The sequence below is a fragment of the Triturus cristatus genome, chromosome 9 (genome assembly GCF_964204655.1).
Source record: "Triturus cristatus chromosome 9, aTriCri1.1, whole genome shotgun sequence".
NCBI classification, from domain to species: Eukaryota; Metazoa; Chordata; class Amphibia; order Caudata; family Salamandridae; genus Triturus; species Triturus cristatus.
The window spans coordinates 208,792,898-208,816,564 of NC_140592.1; positions in this window are offsets into that span (position 1 = coordinate 208,792,898).

A 23,667-nucleotide genomic window follows, 5' to 3' on the forward strand; every position below is an offset into this window, starting at 1 on the left:
AGGCAAGAATGACTGGCCAGTCATAGTGGCTCCAGCGAGCTCGCCCTGGAGTTGGGACTCATGCGGAGGCTCATGGAGGACAGGGAGCGTAAGCGTGCAAAAACAGCAGCTGACACGGCTGCACACCAGCGAGAGGTAGCTGGGTCCCTCAATGCCATAAAGACCATTCTCATGGCATTTGTGCCACAAGGCCTGGTGCTGATGCATGCTGCTGCTACCACTCCATCCACATATCTGCCCCCTGAGGTGTCAGTGCCACACAGTGCAGCAGACATTCCACCTCCGGCCCCTGAGGTGTCACTGCCACACAGTGCTGGAGACAGAACACCACCACCCACATGTGAGGTATCTGAAACAGCAGAGTATGAAGATGAGGATGAATCTGGCCTCATGGTCATAAGGAAGCAGTAGCATCCATGTCCGCCATATGGCCTGTTACTGCTTGGTTCTGCCCTCAGCATCATCCCCTTCCACTGTCCCCCGATGCACTCTGCGACACTCACCTTGGACCTCTACATGGACTGCCATATTCTGTTTGTCCACCAATGACACAGATATCAGACTGCGGACTGAACTCGTCCACTGCTGATGAACGTGTCATTCCCAGAAGGACTCATGCTGGCCCGCCACGGTCCAACGCTGCAGGGTGGGGTTTGCATGGCCCTGTACTGCTCCAGCTACGACACTCCATTGCATATGCATTAAACCTTGATTTACACAACGATGTGTCATGTATATGATCTTGCAAGTGTGGAGGTATGGATGCATGTAGGCTCAATGATTGCACCTTACGTCCATGTTGCCTCTGTTGTGCGACTTGGGTCACGGGGTGACACATTGCCGATTGCGTGCCGGGTGGGGCCGACATTAGAACTGGGAAACACGCATTTGTGACTTCCTTATCCAGGCCAGAACGGAAGCACACCCAGAGCCCTGGGGTCATTGTTCAATTCCTTATGCTGGACTGGCATACGCCAGGAAAGCTCACTCCGCTCACGCTCACAGGGGGGACAACAACACTACATGTCCCAGGTCTTTCCTGTAGGGATCTGCTGCTCGCAGGTCTTGTGGTCCACATTCCGCAGTCACTCCCTCATGGCTGGTTCACACCCACACCACACCCATTCGGCACCGGCGTCACAGGACATGTGACCCTGCCAATAAAAAGGGCCTGGGGTACGTGCTGGATGCCATTTCCACTCTCCAAATGGGTGTCTCCGTTTGGGCATCTGTTATTCATGAGGGCCTAGGGCCCTGCCACGTCACATTGCCCAGTGCCGGCGGTGACATGATGGCGTCCGCACCAAGGGACTCGATCATAAAGGGTCCATGGCTAGCGGTGCACAGACTTGGTGGCACCGGATGCCCTGAGGCAGGCAGAGGCACACCGCCACGGGACGGTGTCTTTCGGTGCACTGAGATAGGTGCACCTCAGTGCTGAGCAGGTGTGCAGCCTGCGATGATGCGCCATTTTGGCATTCCGGAATGGTGGCATTGGTGTGAGCCCTGCCGGACCGCTGTGTAGGCCTGAGCCAGCGGGCAGTGCTTGCCTCCTGCCACGTGGCGTCGCCTCGCGGTTCACGGTGTTAGTGGCGAAATCAAGACCCAGAATCATGTGTGTGACCTGGTGGCTCGCGGTGCATGGCTGCATGATGTGGAGGGTGCCATGTTCACAGGCCATGGGCTCAGAGCTCCCACCAGCACGTGGTGGGTCCTCTTGGAGACATGCCGGTGGTGGAAGGTGAGCAGTAAGGCCTGGTTGCGCAGGGGCGGGCAGTCTCCGCTGGGGTGCAGCAACCTGTGGGTGCAGGGGTGGGCATGCGATGCTGGCTTGTGCTACTGTATGGACTCTGCCATTCATGTCTCTGGCAACTGTTTCAGATGAGTGACCTGGGGGACTGCAGTGTGTGCCGGCACGTGGTTGGAGACTCACCGGTGGCTGCAAGTGAGCAGTGGGGCCTGGGTCTGCAGTGTCAGCACTCTCTCTCCCTCTCTCCCTCTCTCTTCCTCTCTCCCTCTCTCTTCCTCTCTCCCTCTCTCTTCCTCTCTTCCTCTCTCCCTCTCTCTTCTTCTTTCTCTCTCTCTGTCGCTCTCCCTCTCTGTCGTTTGATGGGCGCATAACACACCTTCTTATCTGTCTTTCTGTCTTGCAGGCTCTGACTTACGGAATGCCCGGAGAAGACCTGCAGTGCCTCTTCATGATTGTTTTAATTTGTTTCATCTGTAATAAAGGTTTTGTTTTGGTGATATGATGTGGATGTGTGTTTCCATTTTTATGGCCACACCTGTATGTTAGGTGTTGTGATTGTGCGACTTCAGGCGATTTGTTTGGGTCATGCTTTCGTGGGGTTGATGTGCATTCTCCTTGTCAGGAGGGAGGGGGGATGGGGTCTGGGGGGCGTGTGGGGCTGTGTGTTGTCATCTTGATGCTCTGTGCTGCATGTTCCGTTGTTCGGGGGCATCTGTTGTTCTTCATGTTTTGCTATGAGCTGTGCTCCCTTGGCTGCTGCCGGTTGTCGTCCGACTTTGCACCAGGTCAGAGCAGGTGTTAGTTTCCTGCTACTAACTCGCCTTATCGTCTATTTTGTGTTCTTATAGCAGATCAGGCTGGTCGTTGAGAATGTTGTGGAGTGTTGTTGTCGTGGCTTTTTGCTCGGGATGGCCTATTAGCGATAGTTGCCGGGTTCATCCGTGGCGATGTTTTTTGAGGATGCTATCGCCGGAAAACTGGTGGTAACGGCTGTTTGCACCGGCTTGTGAATGGGGCGGTAATTTTAACGTGACTTTGGCTGCGATAAAGTGGCGATTACTTGGAGATAGCTCCTTGAGAATATGCTCCTTAGTCTTTTAATCTTTAGTTTATGTTGTGATGTGAGGATGTGCTCATTGTGCAAGGCGCATCATGCGCCGATTTGGTAAACTCATCATACAATTCTGATAAAAGGCGTGGGGAAATGTCCTTTCAAAAATGTACTAATGGCACCCAAACAATGTATTCTAGGTGGGGCAGGGAAGGTATAGTGGGATTGAGTGAAAGCACAACAGTTTGCCCCCAAGCTGTACCCAGGCCTGGCTGGGCTGCTTCCACAGGCAGCCGGGCTCACACTAACAAGGACGGAGTACAGCCCTCGAGCTCACTGACACTCTGCTCCTCTGCCTTCACCTCTGCGTGAGCCTTAATGCTCTCCGCCTTCGGTGCCAGGGAACTAAATGGCACTAAAAAGCACTGGGGTAGTGGGAGGTAAGTTGACTTGCGAGAGAGGGAGAGCGCAGTGGTGAATTGAATTAAATTAATGTGCCCCTTAGTCCCATGGTCCTTAGCTCCTCCTGCCTCAGAGAAGGGCCCCAAACTCCTGGCTGTACGACACAGCCGGTGGCTCTCACCTTTGCTCCTTTTCGCTCACAGGTTCTACCCTTTATCCTGGGTTCTTTATGCCTTTGCCCTTTGTTACTGGCTCCTAGTGATATCTGCTCCCCTTCAAGGTGTTCTTAGGGGGACTTACTAAGAGAAGGCTGGAGGATGGCAAGCGGGAGCTCACCAGACCCATAGCTAGCTGGGCCGCTTCTGCAGGGAGCAGGCTCTCACTTAGCAGAGACATCTTGGGGCCTCCTGCACTCACTTGTATTTTCCATCCTCCTTCTCTCTCACTGCCAATGGGGCTCCTGTACCGGTATTCATATTCTCCTGCTCTCTCCACCTTACTCCTTGCTGGTTTTGTCGAGCCGCCAGTAGTCCGTAACTGTGGCTGCAGCCACACTGCTTGGTTCCACCCACAAGCGACATCGCTTTTCAGGAACAAGAATCCAAACAACCAGGATGATGTGCTTCCTGAGGCTATTCCTTCTAGTGAAGGGATGGGAGAGGACAATGAACAGTCCCTCTTTCTATCCAGGGCTGAACTGCAGGGTATGATTGATGCTGCTATGGCTGCAACCATGGGTTCTCCTGCTCTTTCACCTCCTAAATAATCAGTGGTGTAGTTTGAAGCTGATGAAGATCAATAGCCCCTGGGCAAGGTATATCATGTGGAAGGGGCTCACCTATTGCATGTCCTGGCCCATGTGAGGGACATATTGATGTTCCAGAAAACTGATCTTGAATAGACTGATTAGATTTATTGTATGAGATGTTTGCTGCTATTTCCTTTGGCTTGCACTGAATCATTGGAGGTATTTTGCTCAGGGAGTAGAATTCCTAAAACTGTATTTCCATACTTTCTATAAAACAAATGATAGTTGAAGAACCTACATGAAGATGTTACACAAACCTGAAACCAATTTGGATTCTTCTTCAATTCTGGCTTCTGAGCAGGTGGTGATTAAAGAAGAGGGAGGGAGCACACTACCTGACATACCAGCATACAGTTTGCCCAAATGCATTGTGGTAAAAGCAGTCCTTGATAACATTCACTTCAGTTGAAAGTCTTTTGTTTTCACTATTGTTGTTTCCGGTGTGTTCACTGCAGCTTTTAGCACCAAAACACCTATGGGCATTACTGTGCTCCATACATTCTTATTTCATTTAATTTCCGTCAGTGCTGTGTATTTAAAGACATGTGTTTCAGGACGTTTGTCCTTCAGTAAAGAGTGAGTGGGAGTGCTGGCAGTACCACTCACGGTCTTCTCAGGTTTCAGTACCACTCCCTGAGTGCTGATGAGTTCATCATCAAGAAACCAATTTTAATATTGATGCCAATTTACACAATTAAACTAAATCAAGTCACTGGTGTTGAAACCTCCTGAGATGACCTCTCTATGAACCCAGAGTAAAAAATATGTGGTTGTGCAGGCCCTGCGGCCTAGACCTGAGGCTACTGATTGACAGATCACAGGTGGGGTGGCACATGCCAGCGGACCATCATGTGAACGTGAAAAGCCCAGATTAGCCCCACAGATTGGCAGCAATACCCCAATGGTACCAAGAGATTGGCCCCAATAAAGCACATATGGCCGGAGTGGTGCTCGCGTACCCAAAACACCATAAAGTTGGATGCTACATGAAATTAGGAACACTCAGCCAATCAGGGCAAAGCATGTACAGGACATGCAGCAATCAACGCTCCCCATACCGGACATATGCACACTTCACCCACTTGCCCACATTGTGTCCAAGCAAGGTCGAGACCCACCTGCGTTCACTATCAGGTGGCCTGATATACAACCCCATGACTAGGACTTCATTCCTTTCTCTAAAATAAGATCTTAAATTGTTTTACGATGTTCCAAAGACTTTATATAATGGCACTCAGGATGAATGTATGTTGAGACAATCCTCAGACCCGTTTCTATGATTGTTATCCAGCTGAAGCATTTATTTAAACCAACTGTTCCTGTTTTGCCAAACAGCTCTTGTCTTTTGTGTTTTTCAAGCTCAATTGATATTGCAGCAACACCAATCAAAAGAAGGGAAGAGGGAGCAATCTCCCTGGCATACCAGCACTCAATTTGTCCAAATGCATTGTGGTAACGGCAGTGCTTGATATCACTCTCTTTGTCTGAAAGTCTTTCGTTTCCACCATTGTTGGTGTAGCCACTGATGTATATTTCTAAATACTTTTCTCTTTCTTCAGTTTAGAATAATACTTTGAGGGGCTGGCAATGCTGCTCACAACCTTTTCTGGTTTCTGTAACACTCCCAACATGCAGGTGCACCCAATGAGCTGCTCATGCAACAGAAACTTCACTCAAGGATTTTGAGTCCCTTTTTAACTGTTTTCAGTATTGTGAGGATCATACTGCTTTGCTTGAAACTCTTGAACTTATTATGAGGTTCTTGTTCCCATGCTACTTTTAATCTACTTTGGTCATCCACGTCTGCATCTAGGGTGTCCTTAGCAACTTGGCATAATTTTTGGTTGCCGATGTAGAAGTTGGTCTTTGGACAGTCATCTACCTTTTCTGAATCCGGAACCGCTTACATCTGAACTGAATTGCGTGATTTGGAAGAGGGCAACACAAATCAACGTTGAGGAAGAAATACTTGAGGGATGCCTTCCAGTCCATTGGTTTTTGCCTAATGTGGCTCTCAGCCATATGCAATCAGTTTTTGTCCTCCAATAGGACAGTCTAGCCCAAACTGTGAGGTTACAAGACCTTCAGACGAGTGCCCAAGCAATGACACACCAGTTTCAATCTACCTAGGCCTCATCTGTGAGGTATAGCTTAAATCCGGTGGCACAGTGCACAGCAGACATACATCGTGACATTCCCATCTGCTTTGGGGCTTGTACAGCAAGCGTTCCAAGGTGACTGAAACTGGCTCAAGAATCACAGATCTTCTTCTTGGCAGAAGTCCACACTCCTGTGGGCCGTATATATCTCTTGGAGTGGTCACATCTATTGGAAGACTCAACCCAGAAGATTTTCAATCCCCAGATATCATGGATCTGTCCTAGAGGGCTTATCGAATAAATTGTGTTCTCCCTTTCAGGGCTGGATCTTTTTGAGCCTCTGGCCACTTCTCTAGTTTCCCAGTTTTGGTGTCTGAACACTTTGGTCAGTCAATCTTCTTTGCTTCTTGAGACTCAGTCGGCCTGCTTATTGCATTCCTTCCCTTTCTCTTACTCCTAAAAATGCTGAAGATGATTCAGTGATAAAAAAATCCCTAACATCATTGTGGCACTCCTTTGACCTCAAGACACATGAGTCCTTGCAATTTTCCAGCTCATAGTGGATCTCCCTTTTCATCTTACAATTGGCCCATCCCACTCTACAATCTCCTGTGCTTACCATTTGTTTTCAACTTCATCTTCACCTCACGGTCTATAAGATAAAAGGATAAAGTTGCTGAAGTATAGCATTGTCTGTTCAGACTTCTTGGATTCCATCTGCAATCAGCAACCATTTGTAATTACAACAATGAATACAAGCATCCCAATTTCTGCCTTGCTTTCCTAAATAGAAACTTGTTGCTAACTCTTTTCTCCCTTTGTTGAATCTTCATTTAATTGTGTTGGGTCTTATAGTCCCTTTTTCTTCTGTTCAGTCTGGCCGCCCTTGATTAGGTTCTCAACTAATTTATTTTTCTGGTAGTGGTGAAGTTGGACCACCGTTTGAACTATTTCAGGTCTCTGTTGAGTACTTCACTAACACTGACTTTTTTCTTACAGTGCCTTCCAGAGGTAAGATTTAGGCATCATCCCAAAAAGCTCTCTTAGTTTCATGTTTCCTAGTAAATTGCCTTGCCATGTTTTTGTTTGGTTCCTTCCTGGTGGAGAGGTGGTAATGTATTTTCTCTTGAGGCGCATAGTGTTGTTCTTTTCTATATGGCTAGGACCCAGGAATTTTGTTCCACTAATGGCTATTTTGTATAATGGCAAAGTGGTCAAGGGCAATAAGTCCATGACTGATACTGGTTAAGATGACCATTGCTCAGTTGTATCTTAGATAGGAAATGCCAGTCCTTTTGGGCGTACAGAGTCTCTTGACTCAAGGTATCATGGCTCCAGAGGCTGAAGCTAATGTGGCTCCTTTGCAGAATTTTTTTTTTTCTAAATTGGGGAATCCCCAAGGTTTTCTTTCATACTACAGGTTGGATGTTCAGGGGTCTCAGGTATCCTCCTTTGGGGAGGGAGTCCGGCAGTCTGTTCAATTGAAGGTCAGATCGTTTATTAAATTACATTGCAATGCAGCTTATGGCCTTTGACTGTTGGGTGTTAATAGTCAGGTTTGCATCTTTGGAATATCTTCCCATATGTAGCTTGAAATCCTGCTTTCCCTTGCTTAGGGACTTATGAGCCTTCCCTGCTTTCCTGACCTTTGCGGCCGGGTTGTGAGCTCTGCCGCACACCGACCCCCCCTTGGCTTCCCAAGGGGAGCAGACACAGTAGTCATACGGCAGCCATAAGAACAGGCCTTGTATCCTCGGGGAAGCTGAAATGGCTTTAAAGCTCTCCCTTCAGCTCCTCCAAGCACCGGTGTGAAGTGTGCAAGGGTGTAGGAGAGAACCGGGTTGATCACTACACAATGCTCTATGTTGTGGCTCTGCTGCAGCTCTGTGACTCTGGCGTACAGGTGGGCAGGCATGAGCACAGCAGCGATTTGAGACTGTGTGAGGGAGGAGTTCTGCTGTGTTCAAGACATAATACTAATGATATCCCCAAAGAACATCTGATCTATGTTAAAACATGCTTTTATTTTCACAGAAAGTGAAAGTGTCAGGACTGCAGACCAACATGAAACAATTTTTTACATTTACAACAAAATTCCCACCAATCCCTAGCTAAGACATACGATCTCTTAAACCTTAAATCTCACTTCGAATATCCATCTCCATGGGCATTATCCATGCACCAAAAATGCTGTCATCCTTTGAATAAAAAATGAATGATTCTTTTTATAACAAATTTATGTGGACCTTGTAGAATTTCATCCTGTGTGTCTCAAAGAACCATGAATCCAATTCACAAAGGTTTTGCCGTAACTTACTATTCCAGTACTTACTCCAGAAATTCATGAGAAGTTCATAATCAAATCAAGCACCTGAATCAACATTTGCCTGATCACAATCATATTTAAAATGAATTGACATGGTTCACAATCAACCAACTGAAAACTTCATTACATGGTGATCACCAAGATAAGGGCCTTCTTACAAGAGAAGAACATTAGGGCGCACATTTGCTAATTCACACAACACTGTGCAGTACGGGAACTTGCTGCACTGCATTGCATAAAAGATAGAGTGTAGAAATGCTCCATTTGTGCTCACTCTTTGCGCTGACGCGCTGTATGTTCCCTAGTGTAAACGCAGGTAGCCTAGTACCATAGTGAAATGGTGCCTGCATTATGGGCAGGTTTACCTTCCTCCACAAAAACAATCCTTAGAGGCATATTCTTCTTTCTGTGTGTGATGCAAAATGAATCCATTCAGCTTGAAACGATCCTCCCCTGTGATTGTTCTGACCACCATGCCATCACATTCTTCATTAATGAATCAGTAAAATTATAATCTGCACAATCCATGAGAACTAAAATATGAAATAGGAACCTAAAAAATGCCTGCGCCAAATTAATTACAACCTCTAGTGCCAACCTCCTGCTTCCCCCTGAAGGCCTATCCGATGTTCAAGCTCTCACTAACCACTACTTTAACTCCATGACCATGGTATTAGACACAGCCGCTCCCCTACAATTGAAGAGAGTATCCACAAAAGACTCAAAACCATGATATGATGGATGAAGACAGACGATCCCTAAAATGAATTGAACACCGATGGAGATCAGCACCATCCTCTGACCACCTCAAGCTGCTAAGAGCCACCAGAAACTCCTACTTTAGAAAGATCAGACGATCAAAAGCAGTCTTTTTCAGAAATCAATTAGACCAAGCCAAGAACCAACCCCAAAAAATATTTGAACTAATCAAAACACAATCTAATGGCCTCCTTCTTCACTATGAAGACAGAAAACATAAAGATGGATCTGCTTAACAACTTAGTAACTCATACCGACACTCACACGGACATTTCATCTCCCCCTCCAGTAACCCCAATCGTATGCTCACCCAAGTTCGACCTCAAAAATAATTGCCTCTTGGTCCTCGTTCAAAACTAACTAACAGTGAAGATGCAATATTAAAGGCGCTCATGGCTTTGAACCCCTCCAACCACTTCACAGACCCTATGCCTTCAAATTACCAGAAATCCTTAAGTCTGGGAAGGTATCCCCCATCCTAAAGAAGCCAACGGCTGACCTCATGAACTTAAATAATTACCGCAAACTTTTCAGAAAAGTATGGCTTAAGTTCTTGTTCGCTAATCAACCTGAGTTACCACCAGTGGACTCAGGCTTACGAAATCCCTCTACATTCACCCCCAACGCAAGCATGGCACCACCAGAAATTCTCACCTACGAGAAGGCAGTCTTATAGGAAATCTCAGACAAACGCACAAATGAAGCATTCCACAACACTTCCAGACAGGAAAATGAGGCCATCCACATCCTGGCTTGCGACACCTCTATTACCATTAAAAAGGCTGTTAAAGTGGGTGTGATTGTGATTATGTCAATAACTGACTACAGTATGGAATGCCTCACCAACTAAACAATGGGAGATACTACACTCCCCTTCTGTAGGACCCCACCACCCGTCTGATCACACACATACAATCAATTGTGACAGCCGCAGTAAATCAGGGATGGATCACAAAGAATGAGGATGAATTCCTCATTAATGACAACCCAAGACTTCCCTATTTTTACACCCTACCAAAGATACACAAAGGAACACGACCACCATCAGGAAGGCCTATTGTATCAGGCATAGGGTCAGTCCTAGAACCACTATCGAAATTTTGCGACCATTTCTTCAGACCACTGGTCAAGGAAACCCGAATATTCCTTCAAGACACAAGGGATGTCTTGAAGTTAATTGAAGTCATGAACTCGGAGGGCATACAGCCGAACGTCATAGTCACCTTAGACATTGAAGCCCTCTACACCAACATCCCTCAATTAATGATACTTGAGGTTGTAGAGGAGACTCTAAGGGCCACAACTTGGACAGCCACAACACCCACATGCTTCATTATGGAATGTGCTACTATTGCCCTAATAGAGAACTTCTTTCAGTTTGAGGACCGCCTCTATCACCAGACCCAGGGGACATCAATGGACAGCACGTTTGCCCCTAGTCTGGCATGTCTTCACATGTCAGACTTTGAGGCCAAACACGTGCTCACTGATACCAACCCTTATAAAGATAACATCACCCTGTGGCGTCGCTACTTTGACATCTTCCTAGTGTTTTGGAAAGGCGGCCAAGATCTCATTCCCACATTCGTCACCTGGGTCAATGGCCTAAACCCCTAGCTTTGATTCATGGCTAATATATCTGACCAAGAACTACCTTTCCTGGACCTGATGATCAGCCGCAAATCCAGTAGATTGGAGACTAAGACTTTTAAGAAACCCACAGACAGTCACATTCCCCTTCTATTTAGCAGCTTTCACCCAAAAGCCCTATGGAAAAACCTCCCCTATGGGCAATTCCTGCGGATTATACGCAATTGCAGTAATCTGGAGGACTAAAAATCACAGTCATCAGAACTAACCAATCATTTGGCCAAAGAGAGCTACCCAGTGAGTAAAATAAAAATGGCTCCGAAGAGAGCCCACAATGCTAATAGAGAAGCACTCCTCGATACACAACCAAAGGCTAAAACTGAGCACATGACATGTGTTACTACATTTACACCCGAATCCAATATGATCAGACAGGTCATAAGGAAACATTGGAGAATTCTCCAATTTTGGTGACCATGCTCCTAACCCCCCGAGGTTTGCTTTCAAAGGAACTGCCAATCTAAAAGATATGCTAATTAGCACCAGGCCCAGAAAAAAAGATGTCACCAACACAAAACCCATTGTGAAACTTACCACCTGTAACCGGCCACTATCCTTGTGGGCAATGTGTAGTCTGTCCGCTTACTAGCGCAACAAAGACAGTAACACACGAAATTGCATATACCTTAGCACCTGTCCCTGCCAGCTTCATTATGTGGGCATGACTACACGTCCTGTGAAAACCAGGATTACAGAACATAGGAGCAACATAAGGTGTAAAAAGACAAACACAAAAATGTGTTCTCACTTTACAGATCAAAATCATATGACTAATGACCTACACTGGACTATACTAGAAGCCCACCCTCAAATATCAAAAGAGGCTTTGTTCAGGAAGGAACAAAACTGTGTTATTAAACTCTCCACATATACCACGGGTCTAAACGATGATATACCATGGGCAGAACTGAACCAACCAGTATAACCATTTCACATAAACTGATGATAGGCCCTGCCCACCGATGGCGTCCAACCATGAGTTTTGATAAGGAAGTCATAAGTTAAATACTGTAGTACCTATGCCTGGGCACAATGATTGCCCAACTTTGTCATTCAACCTGTACCCCGTGTGCATCATGTGCACGACAACACAGCCATGCACCCTTAATATCACCCACATATTATCACCATCTACTTCATAGAAGGGAAAACACCAGACAGGAGGGGTTGGACAACATAAGTGGCCTCAATATGTAATTTGCCTGACATTGCTGGCCATTATGTGACCTAGACCTTTGGCCCTATGGAGTTCGATGTCAGCCCCGATAAGCATGCATATCTCTGATTCAGCATCTCACACGAGTAACTGCTATTCTCTTTAATCAACTCCCAATTTACATTGTTTACCACTGGAGCAGACCTAAAGGGGTAACTAGCGCATTAGTTTACTTCAATATAATATCGTCAATAGCGACGTCACACTTGTATTCACACTGTCGTGAGCAACCTCTGTTTAAATTGAGAATTTCAATAACATTCAATACCAAGAGGACCGAATCAGTTGACGGTCTAGCACTATTACGCACGAACATCAGTGTGAGCCATGCGACAAAGACTATGTCCCCGGAAAAACTCCTCACGGGGACCAGAGCCAGGGTAGGATCACAGCTAGTTGCAGCACCTCCCTAAGTGAGTATACTTGTTTACTGAACGTGCTGCCTGACAGCGATCAACTTCTGCCGGTAAAAGACACGCTTCGAACAAGTATTGATTATACGCTCAGAGTATTCCAAGTTTTTTACAGGTCAGAGCAACGAGTTGTTCTGCCATAACGCCCCTGTCAACTCAGACCTACTTATCTAGGGGTGAGTGTACAAGCTTGTACTGCGTGTTTCACCATTCCTTGAACGTGTGCACATGTCGACCACTTGAGATGACCACCAAGAATGTTCTAGAAGTTAATCATCATGCCCATAGTTAAATTTTTATAATTTGTTTACGTGTGCACTTGTACAAGGCAAAACCATGGGGTCGGGTGGTTACCCAAGTTTGCTGCCTCCGATTATGCTCACACATAGATGGTAACAACTCCTGTTGTTCTATACTCCACTAGTTGAGTTGTTGTTTTCTATCTCTTTTGTTTGTACGACTAGCGCACAGTCCCAACTACGATACTGATGTGACGTTGCAAAGAAAGGGCATGTTTTAGGAAAGCGCATGTTCTGCGAGTAGGCACTTATTATAAAAGGAAAGTCCACTAATATAAGAATGGACCACTTCACTACGGCGACATCAGATATCCACAGCACACTCTTGTGGTCGTACCACATGGGAGTGTCCTGATGTTTAAATAAGTAATTTTTAACTATCAGTTACTTGCATAGGCACAACACAAGGGATAGGGATCAACCACGCATCAGAGACACCTCCTATCACTAGATGTCCTTCGTTTTGCTCACCTCGGCAACACCCCCAAGGACCTACCGTGTAATTAAATCACTACGATAAAGCTGCGAAAAAAATCTCCTAATCCAGGTCTACTTTTTTGTTTTTGTTTTTATCCCTCTTTTTCAGGTCTCAGATCACTAGGCCAAGTTAGACCTGGTTATCAACTGCAAGGCTGGTTACTACTACACCACACGATACCATGAACCAGCATTGCGGTAGTGCTAGAGCTAAAGATTAATTTCTCGAACACAGTCCTGATGAATTTCCACTAGACCCACTAGGGGCAATCTTTGGCATGAAACATGTTAACCACACGCACCACCCAGGCCCTGTAGGATCATTACATCCAGACGGGGTAACTTTCTTTTAGCCAGGCTAGTGCCCCCTAGGAATAAAATTGTTAGAAAGGGTTGCCCTAGATCTATTTTAATCTTATTGAACACTCACCGCACTACCCAGCCAACACACCCGCACACACCATACGGCTTCATCCTCAAAGATCTCCGCCAAGGAGCCCCTTTGCGGGTGCCTGTCGGGCATTGCATGTTTACATAGACATAATCAAGATTTCTAATTGAAATTTCTGTACTTGTTGATTGCATCGTTGTTTCAACAGAGAGAATATCATTTCATTGTTGTTTACAGCTTCTCTTTGAAAAGTGGAGTCTCCAGTCGTTATTAAAACTTCCATCTGAACTTCCTGTACGGTAGCGAGAGGAGTGCGGCGGCTACCTAGGAGCCCATGTGGACTACTGTTGAGAATCGGTCACAAAGTTTGGTTTGATCAGATCCATTAAGACAAACCTTTTGTCTCGGCGACCAGCAAGTTGCAGAAGAAGTACAATTGTCGTACCTTTGACAGCCAGGACAGGTAAAGGTGCCCTGTAAGATGGCCCAAATCTTTCTTGAGCACAATTTTCTCTCTGACCGGTTCCCCAGTCTTTGGGACTCAGGCAGGTCTTGCCGATACCATTTTCGCTTCCCCAGTGGTGGCGCATTTTGCTTGGACGTTGCTTTGTAAAGCTCGGTATTCTTTAAGGTCTTGTAAAACATCCAAACGATCATTGATGTCAAATGGGGTTTCTGCCGCCACTGTGTTGACACTGTCGAGGTCGGGCACCCACATCCTCAATCCAAACAGGAGTTTATAAGGTGGACAGCCCCTAGGGATTTTCTTGGCATGTTGTCAAGTGCTCTCTGGACCCCAAATAGTGATTGACCCAACTGCTACCTGAGCCTAATACCCTTGTTGTTAAGGATTCCTTTAAGTCACGGTTTTTCCTCTCGACTACTGAATTTCTCTCAGGATGATCGGGGGAGAAGTACCACAAGGCCAAACATCCCATGGCTTCTTTGTAAGCTCGAGAGCTAAACGCCGGACCCTGATGGGAATGTAGTGTGCAAATTGCATATGTGCAGATGAAGACTCGCAAATCCTTTATAACAGTAAGAGCATCAGCCAAGCACTGGGGCCAAACCCACAGGAATCTGTAGCATGAATCTACTGTAACCAAGATGTAATTGTAAGCCCCATTTAAATGTAAGGGGCCGCAATGATCCAAATATACATGTGCGAGAGGTTTGTCTGAGATCAATAAAGTTGTTTGTGGTGGACGTGCTATGGTGGAGCCTTTCGTCCGCTGGCAGAAGTCGCTTTTGAGGACAAAGTCCTTGGTCTGTTTAGTAAGACCTGGCCACCAATAGTGCTGCATTAGTAGTGAAACTGTAGCATGATCCCTGCATGTGCTGAGCCCAGACCCTTGTGTGTAGCTAGTATCAAGCCCAATCTGCGATCAGTGTTTGGTATTAATCTATTCCCCACTCCTGGAATCTGAGCATACTGAATGTTTTGCGCATCTAACTTGTAGGAGTATTTGAGTGGAAAGCCTTTCGGCAAGGCTGAGCTGTTGCGCGTGGCATTGACAGCTATCATAGTTGTTCCGTCTATCCTCGTACTGGAGCAAGTCATTGCAGCAACGGCAGCAGTGCGTACTGTTGCCTTGGTAGTTTCATCCATCATTGCATTCCCTTCAATGTGAACGCCAACACGTTGATGACTCCATGTATGAATAACATGAACCCAGTGGCTTTGCCACTTGTTCCCAAAGCATCTTGTGCTTTACTCTGCAACCTTTGGAATCCTTAAATCCATTCTGGCCCCAATAGTGTAAATATTCATTATAGGACTGGACACAGTAAAATTAATTACACACTATGAGTGTGGGGAATTCACAATCCATATTTTGTAGTGCCAGTATCAGACCTTTTTGTTCCGCCAGACGTGCTGTACAGTCCCCTAGAGACTGAGGGTGTATTTTCCCAGGAAGGACATTTCCATCCTGAATGTATCCTTTTACAATTGCACATGCCACAGAATATTGTTGTTTCATTCCTACAGCCAGCTGGGCAGATACATCGGTATAAACGATACAGTCATATCAATCTAGACGCATTATTTAATTTGGAAGAGGATATTTTTGTTCTTACTGCAAGAATGCTTGAATTGGTAATATAGAATCAAATCTGTAATCTACATCTGTTGCAGTGAGAGAGTTAGCTCATTGAATCCATTGTGGATGTAATGCTTTAGCATTGGGGATGCTGGCCTTTGTAACGGCCTCTAAGGTCGGTACCGGGGTCATGATAATTATGCATTTCCCCAGCGCTGGTGCTCTGTCTATCACTACACTGCTGTGAGTATTTTTTCAGTTGATGGAAAACGCATTTCGGCGTTTTTGTACAAATGTGAATTTTATGCTATAGGGACTGTATCACCTACATTAAACATGATATATGTGTACCCAGTTCAACCAGTGACTACGCGGATCACCACGTTAGTTGTGTTAACATGCATGTGTAAATGTTTGGAAGCTATCATGTCAACTTGTACCGAATGTAGGATATCAGTATGTCCCTGTGTCCAATCATGCCCCGAAAAATCAGGTCTAATTAGGTCAAAGAAGGGTTTAACCCTTTCTGAGTAATCCAATAAGTATGTCCTGCCAACATTTTAAAATCCCCAAATGGACTGTAGTCTTTTCAGAGTCGTTGGAGCAGCAGTGCACATTTTTCTAACAACTGTGCCGCCAGGCTTTTGCCTTTATTCGACAATTCGTATCCTAAAAAGAGGACTCTGAGGTGGGCAATTTTTGATTGTTTGAAATTAAATATGTATCCCAGGTAGGCGAACCCAAGAATTATGTGGTTTACCCTGGGCAAGTGTTCCATTAATTCATTGTCCGTCAGATAGATATCATCTACGTAAAACAATGCCTCCTCATCAAAATTTTGAAGTAACTCTGTTCCCCTGCTTAAAACAACCCAGAGCTATTCTTATACCCCTGGGGTAATTGGCAAAATTGGCATTGAGAGCCTAGTGCCGGAAATGCTGTCAAATATCTGCTCCCAGGCGCTATATTTTGGCAGAAAAATCCATTTGAGATATCTAGATTTTTTCAGCACAATTTTATTAATTAGTGCAGCACTATGTGCATTCTGTACTGCAAATGTGCATGTGGATGCGTTTAAATGTCTGTAATCTAAGACCAGATTATATGAATTATCGGATTTCATTACGGGAAACAAGGGACTATTCATAGGTGAAGTGCAATTCTCAATCACACCATGATACTCAAGTTGATCTAAGATCTCCCTGACATTTTTCTTTGCTTCATGCTTTGTTGGGTATTGTCTCTGTGGTTGAGAAATTGATTTTATTGGGATCTCATGATGAGATGACTCACCATCCCACCCAACATGAATGTGGTAAAGTGCAGGAGCTAGCACTAATGGCCTCTCCTGCAGATATGAATGTTTAACTGATTCTGGTACGGGTCAGAGAAAGCAGGTAAAATAACTTCTTCTCCCATTGGGCAATACATTACAAACTCAGGTGGGCAATCGTTTTTGGACAAAAGAATATTGTAAGCATAGGTCAGGTCCTTCCAAAAGAGACCCTTTACTTGCCTGGGTATGTCCCCCTCCATTTGAAGCGTTATTTTGTACAAACAATGTGGGACACTTACCCTTGTATCAAGTGCATCCACCATGATATGCTCATTCAGCGCTACTACTCCCAGAAACTCCATCAGGTTCTGGCGAGCTATTGTGACTTCTGCTGCGCTGTCCAGCATAGTTACTGCCCGTTCCCCATTCAGAAGCAGAGTCCTCAGTAGCTTGGGCATTTTTAATATTAATCCCGGTTACCTTCTTCTTCCTTAATTGAGGTTTCAATGTCTTTTGTTTGTCTTCCTGTTTAATGGTGTAGTCTGAAGTGGGATGCACCTCCCTCTTTGGCTTGACTCGCTCTTCCGATCTGTACTCTGACCATCTGTCTCTCTCCGAGCGCTTTTCGGATGTCTCCAGAAAGGAACAAGATGAACATGTATCAGTGTCTTGATATCTGTCAGGTTTTCTAATGTTATTACGGTTTCTCAGATTGTATTTTCTTTCAGTGTGTTCCTGTTGAGGAGATCCACCCCGTGATCATGTTTTGTTTTGCTTATTTTTTTCTTTATTATTCCATTTCTTCTTTGAAGAATAAGGTGCTTGCTTAGAGTTATCCTTTTAAGAATTGCTCTTAACTATTGGTTTCCCAGGTCTGTCTCCCAGATTATCTCTTCCAAGTGAAGCATGTGTTTCTTCGAGTGAATTCCCTTAGGTGTTGGGGTATAGCCACTACTGCTGCCTCCCCTTTTATGTTACTTAACAAAATTGCCAAACTTGGGTAAAATTGCCCATTAGTTTCATTCCCAAGTGCAGGACAGGCTCTGTCCTGTACTTGTACTGTATTTGTTTCAATACATCTGGTATTACCACTATTGAAGGGGTACCATGCGTTCTGGTATAAACGGCAGAGAAGATTGTACCCCAAGTGATACAATCTTTTAGTGAGGGAGCCATCCTCATTGGCAAGTAAATTGTCAGTATTCTGTCTTTCCTGCGGACCTCTATGGGGAAAAACTGCTTCAAGCTGAGCTGTTTTCTGTTCTATCCAGAACGGGATTTACTCCTGTCTGGTGGGCACCTTTCCCATAACGTCATTTAGTGTTTGTGGGCTAATTCCTGTAGTAGCCATGTATGGTTGTGTGGCCAACAAGCCCCTACAGGTTGGATTGTTAATGTTCTCATTACATACCGAGTACGATTTCTGTACATTTTTACTAAATGTCTGTAGAGTGTATGCATTCCTGCGGCTAATAAAGCATCAATGTCTGGATGCTGTGTATAGGAAGCTAAGACCAGCCAGGTCGCTCCTTCTCTGCTGAGTGGACTGAGTCTCAAGTGTTCTGTGATATGGGGTAGGGCGACTTTAAATCAATTAATGTGCTCTTGGTAAGTTAACGGGACTTCTAAGTACACATATGGAAAGCACTCATTATGTGGTTCATCTTCAATGTATTCATGAAACAAATGTGTGTGTGCATCTGCAGGTGGGAATTTAACCCAAGAATAGAATACCTCTGTTCTGAATGCTTTGTGTGCCTCAACCACAAAGGTAACATCTCCACCTGTTGCCATGTTAACTGCCTGTCTGCAATTTTCCGAAGGTTTTGTCCAATTGCCCGTTCCCCAATGTCCTCATCTTGTTCGGTCATTGTCCCAGCAGTAGTGTTTTATTTTAATGATTTTTTATGGAGCTATGGTATGCACAATGTGGGAACTAATAATCCTTCAAGCTTGATTAACCTACAGCCAACACATAGGGTATACCTACTTAGCTGAGGCTGATTTGTTTCACTTCCCACTACTGACGTCTCCGGTTTAAATGTGAGTAAGGGTCTCTGAGAAAGCACGACTGAACCATTTAGATTGACCATTAAATAAGAACCCAACCAACGTTGGCGGCGCCATGTCTTGTAGTTCCTATCAATTCGTAGGACATGCACATTGTTTGGACAATATAAACTAAGGGCTTGGTGTCAAGACTTATTCTGAACACCCCCGCAGGACATGTTGACCAAGAGACCAGCTAGCTCACAGTGCCACCGTAAGCCCTCCTAACCTATCAGGGACCGAATGGTTTCTGGCAACCACTGAACATGACAACCCTGATCCCTCAGGGATAGCGGAAACAGTACAGAACCTTTCACCCAGTCACTCGTGCTCTCTTATTCATAGAGAAATATACAGAGAATACACAGAGAAACATGTTCAATAATATTTATTGGATCAACGTTATTCTTGCATAAAATACATGTGCTGCAATGATTAGGAGACAAAAGTAGATAAACATGATTAAAAACACGAAAAGCGTAAATAGTAGGTAGAATTCTACCATGGTGCTAATACAATGTATATATGCAAGTATATAAAACAAGGCAGTGTGCTCCTACGATGGGGACACTACTCTAAGTGTGTGTAGGTGTAAAGCCAAGAATCCCCCCCAAGAGGTGATCCAACCCCATTACCTGATGGGATAGAGTGAAGGTCCCCATCTTGGTAGCGAACTGGACACTCCTCACGAGATGTCAGACTGCTGCGTGTTGATTTCTCAGCATGCAAGGACCATCGTGTCAGCGGAAGTGCCTCCTCTACTAATCTATCGGAATGCTCATCTTTTATAATAGAAAGCAGCATTGCAAAGTGTGAATAGATTAATGATGTTATGGATATGTAGATAGCCTTGTCGCCCCGTTGATGAAGATAGTGATGACATTTGTACAGCATGCAAAACGAGACCTTGTACATGATTTTCAGGGCGTGGTGATAATGTTGTGCTAGATGTGTAAATAAGTTTCATTTCAGGGAAACTAATCCAGCATTGTCGTGCATGCAAATATGTGCAAAAGGTCACAGCTGAAAATGATGTGAGGACAATGTAAGAAATAAGCTGTTTCGCTACATGAGCCTAACTCGGGAATATAACACCACGTTTACAAGTCTTTGTAAATCTGGGTTTGTATCAACAAACATTTGTGGATGTATTAGCAATGCCCATGCTCCACCCGTGTGCTGTGTTACATTGTATTTACTTACCCATGCAAAGCCATGCAAATGGCTTTGTGTGGCTTAGATGCTAAACATGATATTGCATTGGGGCTGCACCACAAAAGTGATGAAATCCCAAACTAAAATCATAGTAAATCTGGACACAGATCTTTCCTCTTTACATAGTCTTAAATGACTTAAAGGACCAAATCATGTGGGACAGCCTTGTGAACATTTAATCTATGTTCAGATGTTATTGTTTTTCCAGTTTTTTGCTTTATCTGTTTTGTCTAAATGTCTACAATTCTCTTCCCCGACTTTCAAACAGTTTTTTTATTATACCATGAGTGTTTTCTCCTCAGGTGCCGTTGGCATCAAATCTGGAGCCCCATAAAGTATGCTCTCACTTCAAAAGTGTTTAAATGCAATATTTCTCTGCATATGTCAACCACAGACCACTGCACATCTTTGGATGAACAAGGTGACCGTTCTCCTACAACTACAAACATAACTGTAACAGGTTTGCAGAACCAAAGGAAAAACATCGTGATGACTTTGAAAGTTACCTTTTGATTTTGTCCTATGAATATTTCCCAAAGGTATCTAAGTTTTAGGGACACGAAACCCTCACACGCTCAAATGGTATTTTTCATTATTAGGTGTGCTCTTCACCCCAAGTGATAGAGTTGGCTTAAGGTTGGTTCTAATAATCTGTTGTTTTTGTTTTAGATGGAGATATTGGTATGGTCTCCATGCCAGCTGCAATAGTGAGATGAATGCACTTAGTTGGAATTGTTTTGTACACTAAACTTGCAGGTTATTAAATTATACTGCTATAGGACTTAGGCTGCTAGGATTGCCTGACCTAGATTGAAGATTAGATATTTTGCAGTCTTCTTGTGGCAGTCCTACAGAAGAGGGTGAATTATGTCCGTTCATGTCTTCAAGTCCAGCATCGCGTTAATGTGCACTCTGGCTAGACTGGGAACCACCTGTGTAGTACTACTGTATCTATTACAGACATCTAGCCACAGATTCCTTACCTTTGAATTTCCCCAGGCGTCCAAATGGATCCGGAAGATTTTTCATGAGAAGTACCCCTGTGTGCCGGTAGGTGGCATCGATCAGTTCAGCGCAGCATCCTCGTCGGCATCCGCACAGGAAGTGAAGTCCATGTCTCTTATGTAGGCACCAACACGGCGCACTGATTTTAGTTCTTTTCTTTCTGCACCAGCCAGCGCTGATCCGAGAGAAGAGCTACCTCTTTGTCAGTTTTTGACAGAATGTTTGTGAAATTTTGATGACCTTTTTAGAGTTTTTTTCCACCTGGTGTTTCGAGGACATCTTCAAGGAAGACAGGTTTTAAACCCTGTGGTGTCTGTCATTGCACCATGTTGTTAACAGACCCACATATCATGACTTTGTAGTGTCTAGAGTGCAACCATGGCTCCAAGTCGTGCTCTGATTGCCGGGCCATGGTGGCGAAGGCTTTGAGGGAGTGGTCCCTAAAGCTGCTAGCAGCACAAAAGCTACTCTACGGAAGTCGCGGTCCCACTCAAGAGGAAGGTCTTAGGACTGCTCCAGGAGTCTGACATTCTCTTAGTTCCTCTCAAAATCATCGGGCACTCAGGTAAAAGGCACAAAAAACCAAGAAGTCAGAGTACGCTTCAATATCTGCTTGTCCACTGTGCTGACAGGACCCACTGTCCTAAGTCAAAGCCTGAGCCCTATTCCAAAGGCCTCAATGAGGAATGGGAGGGCTTGGTTGATCCTTTAGAATACGAGCCTTATGATCAGGATATGGACTGGTGTGAGGAACTGGGTGATGCTAGTGGACTGGATATGTCTCCAGATACCAGCATGCTTTTTCCCCTACCATGAATACAGAGGAGGTAGCTACATACGTAATGGTGGTGCGGAGGGCAGCTGAGGTCCTCGACCTTCAGTTACACTCAGTGGCAGTCAAAATCAACATCTTGATGGAGGTGCTGCAAGCAGAAGTCTCCTCCTCTAAACCCCTACTACTGTTCAATGGAGAACTCACCAACATTCTTCTGGGGACCTGGTGCAAACTCAACACAGGGGCTTTTGTGAATATGACGAACGCCCGCCACCACTGCACCACGTCAGGGAACCTAAATTTCCTCACCCAGCACCCTACCCTGGAGACGTTGATGGTCCAAGCCTCCACTACCCATGGTGCGTTCCTTGCCGTTCCCCCATAAAGGGAATCCAAGAGGCTAGACAGCTTGGGAAAGAAAATGTTTTCTTCTGCCAGCTTTGCATTGCAGTCAGTGAACACCACATGCTTATTGGGTCGCTACTCCCAAATGCTGTGGAAAACGGTTGCGCAAGTGGTGCCACAGGTCCCGGAGGAGTCCCGGGCCATTATCTCCCAAGCAGTTAGAAACGGGAGAGACGTAGCGAAGTTCACTATATGCTGTGGTTTGGACACAACAGACTCACTGGGTACCGCAGTTTCATCAATGGTGGCCCTCAGACTGGATGAGAACGTCTGGCTTTTCTGGGGCTGCCCATGCTTCCTTCATAGACATGTCCTTCGTTGGCACCCATCTCTTCGGAGACAAGGAAGACTCGGCGATGGAGAGCTTTAAGGACTCGCAGGCCACGGCCAAGTCCTTGAGTATCTCAGCTGCCCGACATCCCCAGTCTGCCCTTTGCTCCTTTTGTTGACCTGGAAGGCATTTTCAGCCACTCCAACCCTATCCCAGCCACCGAGCCATGCAAGCTTCTCAGCATCTGCATGGATGAGGGTGCGGTGCCCACCGTCCTCGTGGGTTGGGTAGCCAGCGGTCTGGTCCAGCCACCACCTCTCCGGCAGCTGCAGCCTCCAAACCTTCCTAATCCTGCCCTTTTAGGTCATGGGAGTGGTGGCAGGATCCGGCATCACCTCTACCCCTGGCAGTCAATAGTATCCGACAGGTGGGTTCTGCATATCGTCCAAAGGGGTGCCTCCCTCCCCTTTGAGTCTACCTGACCCTCCATGTATCCATCTTACAACCGGCTGACAGAGGATCATTTTTCCCTGTTCCACAAGAAAGACATGGTTCTGTTGGCCAAGGGAGCCATAGAGAGGTTTCCGGTCCCAGAAGTAGGCTGTGGTTGGTATTCCCACTACTTTCTGGTCCCCAAAAACGGCAAGGTACTTCATCATATCCTAGATCTCTGAACCCTAAACCACTTCCTCAAAGGAGAAGTTCAAGATGCTGGCTCAGGACTTGTCTGCCCTGGACTCAGGAGACTGAATGATAGCAATGTACTTGCAGGGCGCCTATTTTCACATCCACATCCTGCCTGCCCATCGGCACAACCTTCAGTTTATGGTAGGCCATGAGCATTTTCAGTTCACCATGCTCTCTTTTAGCCTTACTAGCATTCCTCGGTGTTCACCAAGGTGAGTGCAGTGGTCGCAGCTCATCTGCGCAGGTTAGGGGTGCCAGTCTTCCCCTATCTCCCAAGGCTGTTGTCTCCCACCTCCAGGCT